At 44.1% G+C, this 22,810-nt stretch overlaps 1 long non-coding RNA gene across 21 annotated transcripts; it reads right to left on the minus strand.

The window, feature by feature from the left end:
- Nucleotides 1-9,045: 9,045 nt before the first annotated feature.
- LOC119296380 lies at nt 9,046-19,180 on the minus strand. Of its 21 annotated transcripts, none has more exons than XR_005145158.1 (17): nt 18,814-19,173; nt 17,532-18,635; nt 15,762-15,841; nt 15,466-15,583; nt 15,143-15,215; nt 14,917-14,974; nt 14,143-14,297; nt 12,426-12,632; nt 12,245-12,331; nt 12,076-12,119; nt 11,962-12,008; nt 11,563-11,647; nt 11,152-11,240; nt 10,835-10,947; nt 9,849-9,942; nt 9,349-9,385; nt 9,046-9,256 (listed from the first exon to the last, which is right to left on the minus strand). It is a non-coding gene; the product is annotated as an uncharacterized LOC119296380 (long non-coding RNA). The 21 variants fall into 21 exon arrangements; XR_005145160.1 differs by having other exon boundaries at nt 14,917-14,996; XR_005145148.1 differs by lacking the exons at nt 14,917-14,974; nt 15,466-15,583 and having other exon boundaries at nt 18,814-18,893; nt 19,058-19,180.
- Nucleotides 19,181-22,810: the final 3,630 nt, after the last annotated feature.

Here is a 22,810-nt window from a genome sequence, read left to right on the forward strand (position 1 = left end):
ACTCCATATATTTGCTTTCACGGAGAAAAAAATTAAGGAGAAAGTTTCATCGCGTTTTACGATACGGAGCCGCCGCCAAGCCCTAATCTCTCTCGGGAGGGCTAATCTGGAGTCTGTTCGGGGCTCCGGAGAGGGGGATTCGTCGCCGTCGTCATCATCAACCATCCTCCATCACCAATTTCATGATGCTCACCACCGTGCGTGAGTAATTCCATCATAGGCTTGCTGGACGGTGATGGGTTGGATGATATTTACCATGTAATCAAGTTAGTTTTGATAGGGTTTGATCCCTAGTATCCACTATGTTCTAAGATTGATGTTGCTATGACTTTGCTATGCTTAATGCTTGTCACTAGGTCCTGAGTGCCATGATTTCAGATCTGAACCTATTATGTTTTCATGAATATATGCGAGTTCTTGATCCTATCTTGCAAGTCTATAGTCACCTATTATGTGTTATGATCCGACAACCCCGAAGTGACAATAATCGGGATACTTCTTGGTGATGACCGTAGTTTGAGGAGTTCATGTATTCACTAAGTGTTAATGCTTTGGTCCGGTACTCTATTAAAAGGAGGCCTTAATATCCCTTAGTTTCCACTAGGACCCCGCTGCCACGGGAGGGTAGGACAAAAGATGTATGCAAGTTCTTTTCCATAAGCACGTATGACTATATCCGGAATACATGCCTACATTACATTGATGAACTGGAGCTAGTTCTGTGTCACCCTATGTTATAACTATTACATGAGGAATCGTATTCGACATAATTATCCATCACTGATCCAATGCCTACGAGCTTTTCACATACTGCTCTTTGCTTATTTACTTTACTGTTGCTACTGTTACAATTACTACAAAACTTCTACTGTTACTTTTGCCACTGTTACCGTTACTTCCATACTACTTTGCCACTAAATACTTTGTCGCAGATACTAAGTTATCCAGGTGTGGTTGAATTGACAACTCAACTGCTAATACTTGAGAATATTCTGTGGCTCCCGTTGTGTCGAATCAATAAATTTGGGTTGAATACTCTACCCTCAAAAACTGTTGTGATCCCCTATACTTGTGGGATATCAATTAGTGCTAAAGCTTCCATCGTCGTAACCCTTTACGGTGAACCCTTTATCACCTCCATAACCAAGAAACATTTCCTTAGTCCTCTAAATAATTTTGGCCGTTGTCAAGTGATCTACTCCTGGATCACTATTGTACCCTCTTGCCAAACTCATAGCAAGGCACACAACATGTTTGGTACACAACATGGCATACTTTATAGAACCTCTGGCTGTGGCATATGGAATGACTTTCATTCTCTTTCTATCTTCTGTCGTGGTCGTCTTTGAGTCTTACTCAACTTCACACTTTACAATGCAAGCTAGAACTCCTTTGACTGATCCATTTTGAACTCCTTCAAATTCTTGTCAAGGTGTGTGCTTCATGAAAGTCTTATTAAGCATCTCGATCTGTCTCTATAGATCTTGATGCCCAATGCATAAGTAGCTTTACCGAGGTCTTTTATTGAAAAATTCTTATTCAAGTATCCTTTTATGCTATCCAGAAATTCTATATCATTTCCAATCAACAATATGTCATCCACATATAATATCAGAAATTCTACAGAGCTCACACTCACTTTTTTGTAAATACAGGCTTCACCATAAGTCTGTATAAAACCACATGCTTTGATCACCTTATCAAAGCATATATTCCAACTCTGAGATGCTTGCACCAGTCCAAAGATGGATCGCTGGAGTTTTGCACACTTTGTTAGCACCTTTAGGATCGACAAAACCTTTTGGTTGCATCATATACTACTCTTATTTAAGAAATCCATTAAGGAATGCAGTTTTGACATCCATTTGCCAGATTTCATAAAATGCAGCAATTGCTAACATGATTCGGACAGACTTAAGCATCGCTACGGGTGAGAAGGTCTCATCGTAGTCAACTCCTTGAACTCGTGGAAAACCTTTTGCGACAATTTGAGCTTTGTAGATAGTAACACTACTATCAGCGTCCATCTTCCTCTTGAAGATCCATTTATTCTCAATGGTTTGCCGATCATCGGGCAAGTCCACCAAAGTCCACACTTTGTTCTTATATATGGATCCTATCTCAGATTTCATGGCTTCAAGTCATTTTGCGAAATCTGGGCTCATCATCGCTTCCTCACAGTTTGTAGATTCGTCATGGTCTAGTAACATGACTTCCAGAACGGAATTACCATACCACTCTGGTGCGGAACATGCTCTGGTTGACCTACGAAGTTTTGGTAATAACTTGATCTGAAGTTTCATGATCATCATCATTAGCTTCCTCACTAATTGGTGTAGGCATCACTGGAACTGATTTTGTGATGAACTACTTTCTAATTCAAGAGAAGGTACAATTACCTCATCAAGTGCTACTTTCCTCCCACTCACTTCTTTCGAGAGAAACTCCTTCTCTAGAAAGGATCCATTCTTAGCAACAAAGATTCTGCCTTCGGATCTATGATAGAAGGTGTATCCAACTGTCTCTTTTGGGTATCCTATGAAGACGCACTTCTCCGATTTGGGTTCGAGCTTATCAGGCTGATGGTTTTTCACATAAGCATCGCAACCCCAAACTTTTAAGATAAGACAACTTATGTTTCTTGCCAAACCACAATTCATACGGTGTCGTCTCAACAGATTTATATGGTGCCCTATTTAAAGTAAATGCAGCTGTCTCCAATGCATAACCCCAAAATGATAGTGGTAAATCGGTAAGAGACATCATAGACCGCACCATATCTAATAAAGTACGGTTACGACATTCGGACACACCAATACATTGTGGTGTTCCAGGTGGCGTGAGTTGTGAAACTATTCCACATTGTTTTAAATGAAGGCCAAACTCGTAACTCAAATATTCGCCTCCGCGATCAAATCGGTAGAAACTTTATTTTCTAGTTACGATGATTCTCCACTTCACTCTGAAATTCTTTGAACTTTTCAAATGTTTTAGACTTGTGTTTCATTAAGTAGATATACCCATATCTGCTCAAATCATCTGTGAAGGTCAGAAAATAACGACACCCGCTGCGAGCCTCAACACTCATCGGACCGCATACGTCGGTATGTATTATTTCCAATAAGTCAGTAGCTCGCTCCATTGTTCCGGAGAATGGAGTCTTAGTCATCTTGCCCATGAGGCATGGTTCGCAAGCATCAAATGATTCATAATCAAGTGATTCCAAAAATCCATCTGCATGGAGTTTCTTCATGCGCTTTACACCAATATTACCTAGACGGTAGTGCCACAAGTATGTTGCACTATCATTATTAACTTTGCACCTTTTGGCACCAATATTATGAATATGTGTATCACTATGATCGAGATTCAATAAACCATTCACCTTGGGTGTATGACCACATAAGGTTTTATTCATGTAAATAGAACAATAATTATTCTCTGGCTTAAATGAGTAACTGTATTGCAATAAACATGATCTAATCATATTGATGCTTAACGCAAACACCAAATAACATTTATTTTAGGTTCAACACTAATCTCGAAGGTAGAGGGAGTTTGCGATGGTGATTGTATCAACCTTGGAATCAGTTCCAACACACATCGTCACCTCACCCTTAACTAGTCTCTGTTCATTCTGCAACTCCTTTTTCGAGTTACTAATCTTAGCAACTAAACTAGTATCAAATACCCAGGGGCTACTATGAACACTAGTAAGGTACACATCAATAATCTGTATATCAAATATACCTTTGTTCACTTTGCCATCCTTCTTATCCGCCAAGTATTTGGGGTAGTTCCGCTTCCAATGACCATTCCCTTTGCAGTAGAAGCACTTAGTTTCAGGCTTAGGTTTAGATTTGGGTTTCTTCATGGGAGTGGCAACTAGCTTGCCATTCTTCTTGAAGTTCCCTTTCTTTCCTTTGCCCTTTTACTTGAAACTAGTGGTCTTGTTAACCATCAACAATTGATGCTCTTTCTTGATTTCTACCTTCGTTGATTTCAGCATCACGAAGAGCTCGGGAATTGTTTTTGTTATCCCTTGCATATTATAGTTCATTACGAAGTTCCAGTAACTTGGTGATAGTGACTAGAGAACTCTGTCAATCACTATCTTATCTGGAAGATTAACTCCCACTTGATTCAAGTGATTTGTAGTACTCAGAATTCTGAGCATATGCTCACTGGTTGAGCTATTCTCCTCCATCTTGTAGGCAAAGTACTTGTCAGAGGTCTCATACCTCTCGACTCGGGCATGAGTCTGAAATACCAACTCCAGCTCTTGGAACATCTCATATGCTCTGTGGCGTTCAAAACATTTTTGAAGTCCCGGGTCTAAGCCGTAAAGCATGGTGCACTAAACTATCAAGTAGTCATCATATCGAGCTTGTCAAAACATTCATAACGTCTCCATCTACTCCTGCAAATAGGTCTATCACCTAGCGGTGCATCACAGACATAATTTTTCTGTGCAGCAATGAGAATAATCCTTAGATCACGGACCCAGTCCACATCATTGCTACTAACGTCTTTCAACTTATTTTCTCTAGGAACATATCAAAAAATAAACGGGGAGCTACATCGCAAGCTATTTATCTACAACACAAATATGCAAATATTATCAGGACTAAGTTCATGATAAATTAAAGTTAAATTAATCATATTACTTAAGAACTCCCACTTAGATAGACATCCCTCGAGTCATCTAAATGATCACGTGATCCAAATCAACTAAACCATGTCCGATCATCACGTGAGATGGAGTAGTTTTCAATGGTGAACGTCTCTATGTTGATCATATCTACTATATGATTCACATTCGACCTTTCGGTCTCAGTGTTCCGAGGCCATATCTGCATATGCTAGGCTCGTCAAGTTTACCCTGAGTATTCCGCACGTGCAAAACTATCTTGCACCCGTTGTATGTGAACGTAGAGCTTATCACCCGATCATCACGTGGTGTCTCGGCACGACGAACTATCGCAACGGTGCATACTCCGGGAGAACACTTATACCTTAAAATTTAGTGAGGGATCATCTTATAGTGCTACCGTTGTACTAAGCAAAATAAGATGCATAAAAGATAAACATCACATGCAATCAAAATATGTGACATGATATGGCCATCATCATCTTGTGCCTTTGATCTCCATCTCCAAAGCACTGTCATGATCTCCATCGTCACCGGCTTGACACCTTGATTTCCATCGTAGCGTCGTTGTCGTCTCGCCAACTATTGCTTCTACGACTATCGCTACTGCTTAGTGATAAATTAAAGCATTTACATGGCGATTGCATTACATACAATAAAGGGACAACCATAAGGCTTCTGCCAGCTGCTGATAACTTTTACAAAACATGATCATCTCATACAATAACTTATATCGCATCATGTCTTGACCATATCACATCACAACATACCCTGCAAAAACAAGTTAGACGTCCTCTACTTTGTTGTTGCAAGTTTTATGTGGCTACTATGGGCTTCCAGCAAGAACCGTTCTTACCTACGCATCAAAACCACAACGATTTTTCGTCAAGTATGTTGTTTTAACCTTCAACAAGGACCGGCCGTAGTCAAACTCGATTCAACTAAAGTTGGATAAACAGACACCCGTCAGCCACCTGTGTGCGAAGCACGTTGGTAGAACCAACCTCATGAACATGGTCATGTAATGTCGGTCCGGGCCGCTTCATCCAACAATACCGCCGAATCAAAGTAAGAGTTGGTGGTAAGCAGTATGACTATTATCACCCACAACTCTTTGTATTCTACTCGTGCATATCATCTATGCATAGACCTGACTCGGATGCCACTGTTGGGGGACGTAGCATGCAATTTCAAAAAAGTTCCTACGATCACGCAAGATCTATCTAGGAGATGCATAACAATGAGAGGGGGAGAGTGTGTCCACGTACCCTCGTAGACCAAAAGCGGAAGCGTTATGTTAGCGCGGTTGATGTAGTCGAACGTATTCACGATCCAGCCGATCTTAGTACCGAACATACGGCACCTCCGTGTTCAGCAGTCGTTCAGCTCGATAACGTCCCTCGAACTCTTGATCCAGCAGAGGGTCGAGGGGGAGTTACGTCTGCATGACGGCCTGGTGAAGGTGATGGTGATGTGATCCGCGCAGGGCTTCGCCTAAGCACTACGACACTATCACCGGAGGCGTAAGTTGTGGAGGGGGGCACCGCACGCGGCTAAGAGAATAACTGTTGTGCCTTTGGGGTGCCCCCCGCCCCCGTATATAAAGGAGGGGAGGAGGAGGCCGGCGGCCAGGAGGGGCGCGCCATGGGGGGAGTCCTACTTGGACTCCTAGTCCAAGTAGGATTTGCCCCCCCTCTTTCCTTTCTCCACCGGAGGGAAAAGGAAGGAGAGGGAGAGGGAGAGGGAAAGGGGGGCGCTTCCCCCTCCCCCTAGTCCAATTCGGACTGCCATGGGAGGGGGAGGGGGCGGCCACCCCTTGCGGCCCTCCTCTCTCTCCACTAAGGCCCACTAAGGCCCAATATTTGCCCCGAGGGGTTCCGGTAACCCCTCGGTACTCCGGTAAAATAGCTGAATCACTCAGAACCATTCCGATGTCCGAACATAACCTTCCAATATATGAACCTTTACTTCTCGACTATTTCGAGACTCCTCGTCAGGTCCGTGATCTCATCCGAAACTCCGAACAAACTTCAGTCACCAAAACACATAACTCATAATACAAATCGTCATCGAACATAAGCGAGCGGACCCTACGGGTTCGAGAACTATGTAGACATGACCGAGACACATCTTCGATCAATCACCAAAAGCGAAACCTGGATGCTCATATTGGTTCCTACATATTCTACGAAGATATTTATCGGTCAAACCGCATAACAACATACGTCATTCCCTTTGTCATCGGTATGTTACTTGCCCGAGATTCAATCGTCGGTATCCTCATAACTAGTTCAATCTCGTTACCAGTAAGTCTCTTTATTCGTTCCGTAATGCATCATCCCGTAACTAACTCATTAGTCACATTGCTTGCAAGGCTTATAGTGATGTGCATTACCGAGAGGGCCCAGAGATACCTCTCCGATACACGAAGTGACAAATCCTAATCTCGATCTATGCCAACCCAACAAACACCATCAGAGATACCTGTAGAGCATCTTTATAATCACTCAGTTACGTTGTGACGTTTGATAGCACACAAGGTGTTCCTCCGGTATTAGGGAGTTGCATAATCTCATAGTCAGAGGAATATGTATAAGTCATGTAGAAAGCAATAGCAATAAAACTTAACAATCATTTTGCTAAGCTAACGAATGGGTCTTGTCCATCACAACATTCTCCTAATGATGTGATCACATTCATCAAGTGACAACACATGTCTATGGTCAGGAAACTTAACCATCTTTGATTAACGAGCTAGTCTAGTAGAGGCATACTAGGGACACTTTGTTTTATCTATGTATTCACACCTGTATCAAGTTTCCGGTTAATACAATTCTAGCATGAATAATAGAGATTTATCATGACATAAGGAAATATAAATAACAACTTTATTATTGCCTCTAGGGTATATTTCCTTCATTATCTTCATGATGATATGGTCAATCAAGTAACGGAAACATTCAGACTTGTCCATACCCACATTAGCCGGTAGGCCCAAATATTTATCATTCAGAGCTTCAACTATAATATTGAGAGTGGTACAAATTTTCTCCCTGATATCCACTCTCGTTTTGGGGCTAAAAAATATGCTTGATTTCTCAACACTCACCATTTGCCCAGAGTCGGTACAATATGAATCCAGAATGGCTTTCAAAGCCTCGACATTGTGTATATTAGCTTTCATCAGGATTAGTGAGTCATCCGCAAATAGAAGATTTGTAATAGAAGGAGCCTCCCTACATACCTTCACACCTTCAATTTTCCCAGTCTCCTCCGCATGTCACAAGAGAGCAGTCAGGCCCTTAGTACATAACAAAAATAAATAAGGAGATAACTGGGACGAAAATCCTCTGGAGGGCTTAAGCTCATTGTTTCTTCCGTATTGAACCTAACCCCATATTCTATACAGTGGAAACACATTGCATAATAAAATTGACCCAACTCTCATGGAAGCCCAACTTCAACATAATCTCTTTCAGGAAAACCCACTCAACCCGGTCATATGCTTTATGCACGTCAAGTTTGACAGCACACACACCTTCCTTTCCTTCCCTCTTATTTTTTATTTTGTGAAAATATTCATAGGCCACTAAAATATTATCAGTAATCATTCTTCCGGGCACAAAAGCACTCTGAGTCGGGCTGATTTCTGGGAGAAATACCTTCAATCGAGCGGCCACTATTTTTGATATAATCTTGGAAACAACAATACAAAGGCTAATTGGTCTGAACTGGGTTACATTTTCTGGTGAATTAACCTTTGGGATCATTACTATCGCAGTATCATTCCATCCATCTGGAATAGTACAAGTATTCACCGCTTGCAAAACTTCTTGAACAAGATCGTCTCCAAGCATAGGCCAAAATCTTTTGTAAAAAATAGCATGGAGACCGTCAGGACATGGGGATTTTAAATCTATAGTATCAAAAGGAGCTCTACGAACATCATCAGCCGTATAGGACGCCAGGAGGGCATTATTCATCTCATCTAAAACTCTTCTCCTAACAAGAGATAAAACTTCCATATTCGGTTGCCCCACTTCGGAGATAAAAAGATTTAAGAAATAGCCCTTGATATGGTCCTTTAACTCCATTCCTTGCCGCCAAACACCAGTGTCATCAAGAAGCTTTTTTATGTTACTAGATGACCAGTTGCGCCAAATGGCGCAAAGACCCGTTTAAAACCATGTTCGTGTTGAAAACATTTACATTTTTTTTCAATAACTGTATATTTGAGTACATTTGGTAAGAACTTATACCCCTATATATAAAAGAAATTAAATACAAATATGTTCTTAAGGTAATAATGCCACAAATTAGATCATCGGTAGGTCAAGATAGTTGAGTCTGCGATTAGGAACTCCGAGTAGCAGTAAACTTGCATTAAAAATGAGTAAACACAAGTGACACAATAAAATGTACTTAATACATGAACTTGTGAACATTGTCTACAGGAGAAGTTAATAGATAGTAGTCAATTACATCATATAATTTGGTTCTATACTCTTTTGTGTATATATCCTGAATGATACCCCTTTGTGATCAACTCTTTGTCCTCCAAATCGAATGGCACAGCTACTGCCCCTTGTGGAAAAAGAAAGGGTTCTGTAATACCCATAAATGTAAAAGGAAAACATCATGTGATGCATCTCAACCTGCGCAAAACAATGTAAAAAACATACATGCTATCTACATACCCTCATTGTCTAGCAAAACATAAGTAGCTGAGGGACCCTATACAAAAGAATTGACAATTAGTAAGAAAGAAGCATGCCACTTTACATGGAACAAAAAAATTGATTATTATGGTGAGCGCAGAATAACATGAAGTTGTCATGTGCAGCCAACAACTGCAGCTATCTGTATAGGCTACTGATACTTTACAATCTATATTGACAGGAATATTTGTGAAGTCATTCAAATCTATCTTAAGTGAAAACATGCTTATAAGGCATACTTAATTCTCTCTGTTGTTCATTTTCCTTTTGATGTCACTTTATTCATATGGTAAATATGAGTTTAATCATCAGTAGACAGAAACTTTGTGTGAATCAAAATACCAAGTTTATATGGAAACTATAGTTTCTCCATATGTCATTATTTCAAGACAAAGCATGTTATTCACACCCACTTAGAATCATAATTTCCAGTAAACTTTCCATACAGCAATATCAATAAAAAGGCTTCTGTTCTTTACCTTTAATAGAAGAGGCAACTGGCTGAGGCTGCCCTAGCATGAGGTCAAACTGTCGATTGCAGAGCTGAAGCGCTATTGAAAGTAATTACATCACCTGCTCGATGTACAAAATAACCATTATATCATATATCATATTTTACGGTTAAAACTGCAAAAGGAGTAGAGAACGGCAAAAGGGCACTACACAATTTAGTCAACAAACTAAGTTTAGAGGCGCAAATGTATGATGGAGCTAGCGCACGAATTCCTTTCGCTGGTCTCGGTGTGAATTACGTAGCCTGACAACTAAATTTCAAATCATGGCATGATGGCAAGCAAGGAAAAGGTGCCAATTCACCACCACTACCAAATTCCTCCACATCCAGCTAACTTTTATGGCTTCATGCCAACATTGGCCAACTCCTTTAACATGTAGTAGAAACAAATGATTTAATTTATATCATACAGTAAAATCTTCCCTCAAGTCTGAAAGTACCACAGACCCTGATGTAAGGAGCAGAATAAATTTAAACCATCAGGCGCATTGTATCTAAAATCAGGGCCAACCTCTCAAATATCTATATGGTGTTCTTGTCCTCGAGAAATAGAAAAGCGAGTTATATACAAGGAAAATGTACCAAAAGCAAGGTGAGTTAGTTGTTTCAAACATGCAGTCCTTGCTAAACATTTAGCCGAAAGAAGTAGAATAACTAACCCATCACTAATGCTTAAGTACAGTATCTGATTTTTTTTCTGGCCATGCAAACATGTAAATATTTAGCAGATATGTAGACTAAAGTGTCAACTAAAAAACCCTGTCCGCAATTGGAAGAAACATAATCAGTCTAGAATAAGCATTGGTAGCTAGATAAATTACTTATTTCAAGTTGACTGCTATTTCTTTTAGGAAGCAAATCATGGTAGGAAGTCAACTATTAAATGGCAAGAAGATGATTGTCCAGCAGTTTTTCCTCTGGTTGATTTCGGGTAAAACAGAGAGGCCATACCAGCTACACTTCCTCATTTGTAAATTACCGACGCTTGTTCTTGTTTTGATTCATTTAGGCTGGCTATCTTCTTGCTGCTTGAACCACAAGTTATTTTCTCTTTCTTGAGACCTCTACATAGATAGAGGAAAATCAAGAAGATGAAAATTCCATTAGAGATCAAAATATCGACCTTCACTATCACAACCAGTCATAGAAAGTTAAAACTGAAGAGCAGAAAAATTCGTTGAATGAACCAGAGATGCGGTGTCAACTTTCTTAAATTCCAGTTAAGATTTTTTTACATTCTAAAAGAGTGATCATGCATGCCATTTTACCTTTTTGTTATCCCAAATCCATGGATAAATGAATTAATTGTAGTTGCTGACACTCCCCGTTACCGTAGCCTTGCCAATGCTTGAGAAATCTGTCAAAGGGAAACTTGCAACATCATTAACCTAACAATGATTCTGAAAGATACTACAGCCCTAAGTCTGTTTACGATACCTACACAAAAGATGCTTTAATAATCGTAGATTTGATATTACCATCATACTGTACTTGGTCAGCTAAATAATCCTCCCACCAGCCATAAGAGGAACTTAACAAAGTAAGCTAACAAAAAAATTTAAGAAACAAGAACAAGCTGAACATCGGAAGGCAAAACACTCCGGCATGATTAGATATGGCACTGTCGTCAACAATGATAACTTTACAACACGTCAACATGTCATCGAAGAGGAACTCACCTAGCACAACCAGCATGTTGAGATTGTTTTCTTTGTCTCTTCTTCAGACAAATCCAAATTGCCCACATGCTCATGTTCAAAGCATCTGTTCTCAACATCAAGAGGAAACAGTAAAAGAAGATTTTGTGTACATGTTCTTATCAGCAGTAAATTGGGGCAAATAAGACAAAAATTAAACACATGTTCTTAGCGGGAGTAAATGCAAATAATACAGAAATCCTATGTGCTACTGTAATAATGCTGAAATTTAGCACAGTAGAAACACATATAACATCAAACACCTAGAGATAGATCAAGTGGAAACAACCAGCATGCAGACGGGAAACACATATAACAACAACCACTTAGAGATAGTCAATATAGCAAACATATATAGAACCAATAAAGTTGGAGGCGTACCTGCCAGCCTGCAAGATCTCTCTCGCACACCAAAATAACACGGCCTCCTGCAGAACAAAGGGATCTAAGAATGGCCCATAAAACCAAGCGATATAGCAGTGGAAGGGAGCAAACCTTAATCACAGCAGGCCGCTAGCAACTGATGGATTGAATAGCACCTACAGGAAGAACACGGTAATGCACATATCAAAAAGCGGCCAGAACATGGACTGTATGGACTGCATATCCTACTGAAAAGAAGAACCAGTTGGAGGTTCGTGGCATGGAAGGAGTGGACAGAGACCTCCATGTCAGATCTAGCAGCACATATCCTCTTGTCTTCTCCTCTGCGCATCGTCATGGAAGGAAGCCTCCTCCTCGCTAACCCTATCTGCATAAGAACACAAAAATATAAGTAGTCATGAATTAGAGGGATGAGCACAGGTCACCATGGAATATGAGGAAACGATGAAGAAAGAGCTTACGTGTCGGGCGTCTCCTCGACGAACTGGGAGCCATCCTCGATCTCTACTCCTCTACAGATAGCCGCCAAGAGTGGGGGGTCGAGCAGGATGGGTTCCCCTGATGCCCTCACTGCAGCAGCCACTCCAGCTCTCTTGGACGCGACCTACGGCCGATCCGGAATCACAGCGCGCGGCACCTGATGGCGGCAACCCGGTGAAATTGTCAATCTGAAAACAGAGTGAAAGCATCATTAATCTTGGAATAAAACTAAATATTAGAAAGAAAACATTGTCTATAAAAAATAGAAAGAACGTGATAATGGTCACCTCCAGCTCATACAAAATTAGCGACATCAAGAGACAACAAATTATAAATCGAATTAAATATTTGCACAATTCAAATATCTGCACGAAAATCTACAAGCAAACAAACAACCCCATGGATCTTTCATTGTACAAAGGCATCTCAATATACACTTAGAGCTTGATAATAGAAATGAGGCATAGTTATTTTAGTCTGCCAAGCATTTTGTGCCTACCGCAATCATGAAGTATAATGTGTAACCAACCTAATCGTTTTCTCATTGTTACCCAAGAAGGAAGAACTACCTAAATAACTGAGAGGAGGGCAGTGAGGAGGATGGCTTGGGTACTGATTCAAACTAACAACCGATAGATCGGGTTTCACATTAACATAAAACAACATCACATTTATCATCAAGTGCTAAGCTATCATCATTCAAATGCATGTAATTTCTGGTTTTACGTGGACATACTGAATGAAGCAATGGGAAAACATAGAGATCAGAATAGCAGTCCATGTAGCAGACAAAGTCAAAATAGCAACAATTTCAATCGCTTCTAGGACTATTAGCAGTGGGCCATGCACTTGCAGGTCCGTTGCCATTAAAATGGAATCAGGTTACCCCATGGTAGCACATTTAAAAGGTGCCGGAATCTAAACAGAAATCTGAACATATCTTAACTGAATCAAAATGACTATCCTATACATGTAAATGCACATAGAATAGCCAGGAAAACAGATCAAGTTACTCAATGGCAGCACGCACACGCATCAAAAGGTGTGGAAACCTAAACAGAAACAGAAACATATATTAACCGAATCGATCAAACCTAGCTATCCGATCCAGGCCAACCAATGGCATCACATATATATCGACCGAAATGCATTGGGCCATTGTAAAGCAAACACAAAAAATTCACACAGGCCAGAATGAGCTAATAAGAAATCTGAATGGAGGATCAATACACAAGTTTGTGATTATGGATAGGTTCGCGTTGTTTAGAGATGCGGGTTGCAGGCTATATCCATGCCAAGACAGTACCTTGTATGTATAGGACTGAAGGATACTATTTTTAAGAATCTGAATCTAACTTCCATTTAACAGAAATTATAGCATCTATACTATGTAGAGGGTTCAGATATATATTTGTTCACCAAGCTTCTTTATTATGTCCATCTCCTTTTTTTGTTGCAATATAACACAGGGAGCCATTGTTAGTCCGAAACCAGACTGCACGCGAATTTGGGCGCATTAATTTCACAAGCCAAGGAAATAATGTACTTCCCAAGACATACCATAGCCTATTCCTCTTATTTCTTTCTCAGAAATGCACACATCAAATTAGAGGAATTTTAGGGAAATAAATGAAAGCTTGATGCGAGACAGGAATGGGCAAGCATATGGGAAACGAGCACTTGCAAGCATATTCTTACTTTATGAGCACCGCTAACAAGCCCTGGAGGCTCGGGGTGACATGAGGCGCCGCATCTGGTCGATCACAATGACCATCTGAATGTCGAACACCATGTCAGCTTCCTCTGCTCTAACCCCGTGGCCTGGCAGCATCGGATGCCACCAAAGCTGATCCCTGCATACCAGGACACCAAAATTATAATATGAGAAGATAGTATAGGAAGAGCAAAACAATTTGTTTAGTCATCCCACAAAGCTACTAAATTCCTTGGCTCAGTTAAGGTGCTTTTCAACACCATCACGGAACCGGGAGTAAACTGCGCACATCTCAGCAGCTGCCACACACTGGTGTCAGACACGCGACAGCAGCGGCGAGGAGGCCGGCGGCATACTCAGATGTTCAAAGCTGTTCAAAGCTCCTCAGGTTGTCTATCTATCAAATTCCTCTCTTTTACCAAAAGTTAGACACGGTCAAAAGGTCAAAGAAACAAAATTCTTCTGGTTGTGTATCTCTCAGATTCCTCTCTATTTTCTTTAAAATTAGATGCGGTGGAGACGGAAAAGAAATTAACTTTGTGCACTATTTATACACATTGGGAGGAGAAAATATATGGAAGAAGTAAAACCAATTAGAGTAGTATCTAGGTTTATAAATATACAAAATTGTCGAGCATGAATTTCCCTTTTACACTTTGTCTAGCAGATTAAGTATATAACAAAGCAAACAGTAAATATGTGAGCTCAATGTCGCTTGTTGGCAAGTAAACGGAAGGCAACCAAAACTGAAGATATACATGTTCTGGACAGGACAGTGGTTCCTTCTGTTTGTTGTTGGCCCTCTTCTGTCCAAGGCTACCAATCATATGGTCAGCAACTAAAACAACCATGAATTAAGAAATTAATTAACTGTAATTAACAACAATAGACTTCACATATGAATCCAAAATGGCAATGAACACGAACCCTAACGGTGCATCACCAGAAAATAATGTTAGGAAGGATGGACGTTTCGGGAGTTACCGGTCCTGGCGCCTTAGGAGGAGGCTGCCTTCCGGAGCCCGTCCACTTGGTGATGAAGCTGGCGCCGATGAAGCTGAGAATGAAATTGTGTCCAACATAGTACAACCTCCTTTAATATTTTTATAGGATTCGATATGGAAGAGGAATTCGGACAAATTATATGTGTATAAGCATCTACAGAAACTTATCTACAGATTCTTATAGCAACAAAAGCATTTGTGCATAGAAATAAGTGCCTTTCATTGAGCTTTTCAATTCAGCACACATGAGCAATTAACTTTCAAAATCCTAGAATAATAGAGGCATAGGTAAGAAACACCAACCTGCAATAGATGTTGCATAGAGAACTTTTCAGTTCAGCACACATGAGTATTTAACTTGCAAAATCCTAGAATAATACATGCATAGGTAGCTGCAGTGAGAAGGAGAGGAAGCACCAACCTGCAATGATGTTGGATAGAGAAAATAAACAAGAACAACTCAGCAGGAGCATATCCGCAAGCCAATGGGGATAACTAAAAGTAGCAATGTGTGAAACATAACAGAGAAAGTCCAATCACTAAGTTTCATAAGAACACCGACGACAAAGGAATATTGTGAGAGATTGATCTTGGCTTACCTTCTGCCAAGGATGACGTCGACGGCACCGTCGACGACCGCTTCGCCAGCAGTGCACCAACGCCGCGCCTGCTTCAGCAGCTGCTCCTCTCATCCCCGGCGGCACCACAAAGAGAAACAAAATGAAAAAGAGGAATCAGGGGAAGAAGCAGAGCAACGAAGAGGAGAAGAGGCAGCAATGGTGAAATAATGAAACGGGAGATGTGGAGATGCAGCCCGCATAGGAGCATGGTGGCTAGTTTTACCTTATACTCTTATCCCTTGGTCAGGCAGCGCTCGATCCAGAAGCACGGCACGCAGCGGCAACGGAGTTCTTCACCAATCCTCGCGCAGGCCGACGCCGGTGGAGTCCCTCTCCAATTCGAAGCCACGCCTCCCTCTCTCTCCTGCAGATCGAATCCAGCACCGCCGCCGTCGCCAGCCAGCTCATGGAGTCCAGCCACCGCCGCACCAGATGTTTGCTGCTGCTCCCCTCCTTTCCCCTCCTCCTTTGCCGTCGCCCCAGATGCCGAGTCCCGATCGAGGCCGCACTCCTCGGCTCGAGGTCCTCAGGCTGAGGCCGGATCGAGGCCATGCTCGTCGAGGCCGGCCAGGCAGGGGAGCCCGTCCCGCGTGAACCCAGAGCTGGCGGTGGAGACGGGTTCGCCCGCGAAGCGCTTGGTCACGGCAGCCTGCGCCCGAGCGATGGGAAAGCGAGGAGGAGGAAGAGGCGACGCGGTGGAGGAGTAGCAGTCGGCGGCGGGGCTCCTAGGGCGCAGGAGGAGGAGGTGGAGGAGGGAGTGGCGGCGGAAGAGGGAGGGAGGGGCGAGGGGCGCGGGGCTGTGGATTGGGGCTAGGGTTCGATGCCGTTTTCTACCTCGGCGGTGCGGTGTTTTTTTACTTCGCGTGGTGCGCTGCACCCCACGCGCGACGCGGTGCGGTGCTCTTTTTTCCCTCGCGTGTTACCGTGCGCTCGAGGCCTTCGTTGTGACTACCATTCTAGGAGGCTTTATATTATGTCCAACATAGTACAACCTCCTTTAATATTTTTATAGGATTCGATATGGAAGAGGAATTCGGACAAATTATATGTGTATAAGCATCTACAGAAACTTATCTACTGATTCTTATAGCAACAAAAGCATTTGTGCATAGAAATAAGTGCCTTTCATTGAGCTTTTCAATTCAGCACACATGAGCAATTAACTTTCAAAATCCTAGAATAATAGAGGCATAGGTAAGAAACACCAACCTGCAATAGATGTTGCATAGAGAACTTTTCAGTTCAGCACACATGAGTATTTAACTTGCAAAATCCTAGAATAATACATGCATAGGTAGCTGCAGTGAGAAGGAGAGGAAGCACCAACCTGCAATGATGTTGGATAGAGAAAATAAACAAGAACAACTCAGCAGGAGCATATCCGCAAGCCAATGGGGATAACTAAAAGTAGCAATGTGTGAAACATAACAGAGAAAGTCCAATCACTAAGTTTCATAAGAACACCGACGACAAAGGAATATTGTGAGAGATTGATCTTGGCTTACCTTCTGCCAAGGATGACGTCGACGGCACCGTCGACGACCGCTTCGCCAGCAGTGCACCAACGCCACGCCTGCTTCAGCAGCTGCTCCTCTCATCCCCGGCGGCACCACAAAGAGAAACAAAATGAAAAAGAGGAATCAGGGGAAGAAGCAGAGCAACGAAGAGGAGAAGAGGCAGCAATGGTGAAATAATGAAACGGGAGATGTGGAGATGCAGCCCGCATAGGAGCATGGTGGCTAGTTTTACCTTATACTCTTATCCCTTGGTCAGGCAGCGCTCGATCCAGAAGCACGGCACGCAGCGGCAACGGAGTTCTTCACCAATCCTCGCGCAGGCCGACGCCGGTGGAGTCCCTCTCCAATTCGAAGCCACGCCTCCCTCTCTCTCCTGCAGATCGAATCCAGCACCGCCGCCGTCGCCAGCCAGCTCATGGAGTCCAGCCACCGCCGCACCAGATGTTTGCTGCTGCTCCCCTCCTTTCCCCTCCTCCTTTGCCGTCGCCCCAGATGCCGAGTCCCGATCGAGGCCGCACTCCTCGGCTCGAGGTCCTCAGGCTGAGGCCGGATCGAGGCCATGCTCGTCGAGGCCGGCCAGGCAGGGGAGCCCGTCCCGCGTGAACCCAGAGCTGGCGGTGGAGACGGGTTCGCCCGCGAAGCGCTTGGTCACGGCAGCCTGCGCCCGAGCGATGGGAAAGCGAGGAGGAGGAAGAGGCGACGCGGTGGAGGAGTAGCAGTCGGCGGCGGGGCTCCTAGGGCGCAGGAGGAGGAGGTGGAGGAGGGAGTGGCGGCGGAAGAGGGAGGGAGGGGCGAGGGGCGCGGGGCTGTGGATTGGGGCTAGGGTTCGATGCCGTTTTCTACCTCGGCGGTGCGGTGTTTTTTTACTTCGCGTGGTGCGCTGCACCCCACGCGCGGCGCGGTGCGGTGCTCTTTTTTCCCTCGCGTGTTACCGTGCGCTCGAGGCCTTCGTTGTGACTACCATTCTAGGAGGCTTTATATTATGTCCAACATAGTACAACCTCCTTTAATATTTTTATAGGATTCGATATGGAAGAGGAATTCGGACAAATTATATGTGTATAAGCATCTACAGAAACTTATCTACAGATTCTTATAGCAACAAAAGCATTTGTGCATAGAAATAAGTGCCTTTCATTGAGCTTTTCAATTCAGCACACATGAGCAATTAACTTTCAAAATCCTAGAATAATAGAGGCATAGGTAAGAAACACCAACCTGCAATAGATGTTGCATAGAGAACTTTTCAGTTCAGCACACATGAGTATTTAACTTGCAAAATCCTAGAATAATACATGCATAGGTAGCTGCAGTGAGAAGGAGAGGAAGCACCAACCTGCAATGATGTTGGATAGAGAAAATAAACAAGAACAACTCAGCAGGAGCATATCCGCAAGCCAATGGGGATAACTAAAAGTAGCAATGTGTGAAACATAACAGAGAAAGTCCAATCACTAAGTTTCATAAGAACACCGACGACAAAGGAATATTGTGAGAGATTGATCTTGGCTTACCTTCTGCCAAGGATGACGTCGACGGCACCGTCGACGACCGCTTCGCCAGCAGTGCACCAACGCCGCGCCTGCTTCAGCAGCTGCTCCTCTCATCCCCGGCGGCACCACAAAGAGAAACAAAATGAAAAAGAGGAATCAGGGGAAGAAGCAGAGCAACGAAGAGGAGAAGAGGCAGCAATGGTGAAATAATGAAACGGGAGATGTGGAGATGCAGCCCGCATAGGAGCATGGTGGCTAGTTTTACCTTATACTCTTATCCCTTGGTCAGGCAGCGCTCGATCCAGAAGCACGGCACGCAGCGGCAACGGAGTTCTTCACCAATCCTCGCGCAGGCCGACGCCGGTGGAGTCCCTATCCAATTCGAAGCCACGCCTCCCTCTCTCTCCTGCAGATCGAATCCAGCACCGCCGCCGTCGCCAGCCAGCTCATGGAGTCCAGCCACCGCCGCACCAGAAATTTGCTGTTGCTCCCCTCCTTTCCCCTCCTCCTTTGCCGTTGCCCCAGATGCCGAGTCCCGATCGAGGCCGCACTCCTCGGCTCGAGGTCCTCAGGCTGAGGCCGGATCGAGGCCATGCTCGTCGAGGCCGGCCAGGCAGGGGAGCCCGTCCCGCGTGAACCCAGAGCTGGCGGTGGAGACGGGTTCGCCCGCGAAGCGCTTGGTCACGGCAGCCTGCGCCCGAGCGATGGGAAAGCGAGGAGGAGGAAGAGGCGACGCAGTGGAGGAGTAGAAGTCGGCGGCGGGGCTCCTAGGGCGCAGGAGGAGGAGGTGGAGGAGGGAGTGGCGGCGGAAGAGGGAGGGAGGGGCGAGGGGCGCGGGGCTGTGGATTGGGGCTAGGGTTCGATGCCGTTTTCTACCTCGGCGGTGCGGTGTTTTTTTACTTCGCGTGGTGCGCTGCACCCCACGCGCGGCGCGGTGCGGTGCTCTTTTTTCCCTCGCGTGTTACCGTGCGCTCGAGGCCTTCGTTGTGACTACCACTCTAGGAGGCTTTATATTATGTCCAACATAGTACAACCTCCTTTAATATTTTTATAGGATTCGATATGGAAGAGGAATTCGGACAAATTATATGTGTATAAGCATCTACAAAAACTTATCTAAAGATTCTTATAGCAACAAAAGCATTTGTGCATAAAAATAAGTGCCTTTCATTGAGCTTTTCAATTCAGCACACATGAGCAATTAACTTTCAAAATCCTAGAATAATAGAGGCATAGGTAAGAAACACCAACCTGCAATAGATGTTGCATAGAGAACTTTTCAGTTCAGCACACATGAGTATTTAACTTGCAAAATCCTAGAATAATACATGCATAGGTAGCTGCAGTGAGAAGGAGAGGAAGCACCAACCTGCAATGATGTTGGATAGAGAAAATAAACAAGAACAACTCAGCAGGAGCATATCCGCAAGCCAATGGGGATAACTAAAAGTAGCAATGTGTGAAACATAACAGAGAAAGTCCAATCACTAAGTTTCATAAGAACACCAACGACAAAGGAATATTGTGAGAGATTGATCTTGGCTTACCTTCTGCCAAGGATGACGTCGACGGCACCGTCGACGACCGCTTCGCCAGCAGTGCACCAACGCCGCGCCTGCTTCAGCAGCTGCTCCTCTCATCCCCGGCGGCACCACAAAGAGAAAAAAAATGAAAAAGAGGAATCAGGGGAAGAACCAGAGCAACGAAGAGGAGAAGAGGCAGCAATGGTGAAATAATGAAACGGGAGATGTGGAGATGCAGCCCGCACAGGAGCATGGTGGCTAGTTTTACCTTATACTCTTATCCCTTGGTCAGGCAGCGCTCGATCCAGAAGCACGGCACACAGCGGCAATGGAGTTCTTCACCAATCCTCGCGCAGGCCGACGCCGGTGGAGTCCCTCTCCAATTCGAAGCCACGCCTCCCTCTCTCTCCTGCAGATCGAATCCAGCACCGCCGCCGTCGCCGGCCAGCTCATGGAGTCCAGCCACCGCCGCACCAGATGTTTGTTGCTGCTCCCCTCCTTTCCCCTCCTCCTTTGCCGTCGCCCCAGATGCCGAGTCCCGATCGAGGCCGCACTCCTCGGCTCGAGGTCCTCAGGCTGAGGCCGGATCGAGGCCATGCTCGTCGAGGCCGGCCAGGCAGGGGAGCCCGTCACGCGTGAACCCAGAGCTGGCGGTGGAGACGGGTTCGCCCGCGAAGCGCTTGGTCACGGCAGCCTGCGCCCGAGCGATGGGAAAGCGAGGAGGAGGAAGAGGCGACGCGGTGGAGAGTAGCAGTCGGCGGCGGGGCTCCTAGGGCGCAGGAGGAGGAGGTGGAGGAGGGAGTGGCGGCGGACGAGGGAGGGAGGAGCGAGGGGCGCGGGGCTGTGGATTGGGGCTAGGGTTCGATGCCGTTTTCTACCTCGGCGGTGCGGTGTTTTTTTACTTCGCGTGGTGCGCTGCACCCCACGCGCGGCGCGGTGCGGTGCTCTTTTTTCCCTCGCGTGGTACCATGGAGGCCTTCGTTGTGACTACCACTCTAGGAGGCTTTATATGTTAGATTCCATTTCTTTCTCGCCATTGCGGCATTATGAAAAAAGATGTATTATGATCCCCATGCATCGACCAGTTAGCTCTTCCTCTTTGTAACAAAAAAATCTCCTCTTGATCTAACAAGTTCTCAATCAGGACTAGAACTTCCTTTTGGCGAGAGCGAGACTTCACATTCATAGGTCCCCGCCTTAATTTCTCCAACTCCTTTTTAAATTTATTAATTCTTCGCTTTGGTCCGTTTTGAGTCTCTCTGTCCCAAGTGTGTAGGTCAGCCTGCACCGCCCGTGTACGTGCAGCCAGAGACGGGCCAACACCCGCTAATTTAGCCTTTTCCCATGCTATGCGTACAATTTCTTCAATAGTTTCTTCTTTGAGCCATCTAGCCTCAAATTGCTTCGCACGGCCTTTTGGGCAATTAAAAATATTCCCATCAAAATATTCTGTGTCAAGGATTAAGGGACGATGATCCGAGTGCACATGTTCCTCATTGATAATGGCCGCTTTTGGAATTTATTTGACCATTCAACATTACAAACAACCCTATCAAGCCTTTCCCCAATCTCCCCTCTCCTGCACGTGAAAAAGTCACCAATATATCCCAAATCGTGTAAACCAAATTCTCCCAAATAATTCTGGCACTCTTGCATCATTGCATTTGGTCTTGGGTTACCTCCATCCTTTTCATGAGACTACAAAATTTCGTTGAAATCTCCAATAACAACCCAAAGGTAAGAAGCACGAGAATGTAAAGTGCGAAGATCCGTCCAAGATAAGTGTCTTTCACTCCAAGCCGGATGACCATAAAACCCCTTAAATTGCCAATACACATTATTCTCATTCATAAACACCACATCAATAAAAAAGGGAGACAAATATTCAACTCAATTTTATTCTCTTTTTGATAATATAACACAAGTCCACCAGCCTTACCAACACTTTCAAATAAAAACATGGAACTAAAGCCTAACTTACAACGCAGCTTGTCATCCTTTATTTTATTCAAATGCGATTCAGATATAAAAAAAACTAACTCTGGCCACACCCGTCCATGGAGCTCTAGGAGCTCTCGAACTGCCATGGGGGAGAGCATACCACGACAGTTCCATCCTAAGATTTTCATTTGGCTCGGCAAACCTCCTCCTCGGAGTCCCCCACTGCGCCATTATCTTCCTTTTCTTCTCCAACCGACTCCCTTCCCTGCTGCACATACTCCTCCTCTAACTCCTTCTATACATGTGTGACAACACCATCAACATCCTTCACTGTTTCTACTCTATCCGTGCATACTTGCTTGGAGGAAACGCTCATGTCACCATAAAGAAAGCGCTCATAACTATCAATAGCTTTCTCAAATGAAAATTCTAAGTCACTTCCCGTCGGGCGAAGGTCAGATATGTGTCTTCTTCTTTTTTTACCTATTATCTTTCTACACGCATCCTCTGCTCTCTCATTCATTCCTTCCCTTTTATATTTCTTCCCCTTCCTC

This window comes from Triticum dicoccoides, chromosome 4B (assembly GCF_002162155.2).
Source record: "Triticum dicoccoides isolate Atlit2015 ecotype Zavitan chromosome 4B, WEW_v2.0, whole genome shotgun sequence".
NCBI lineage: Eukaryota > Viridiplantae > Streptophyta > Magnoliopsida > Poales > Poaceae > Triticum > Triticum dicoccoides.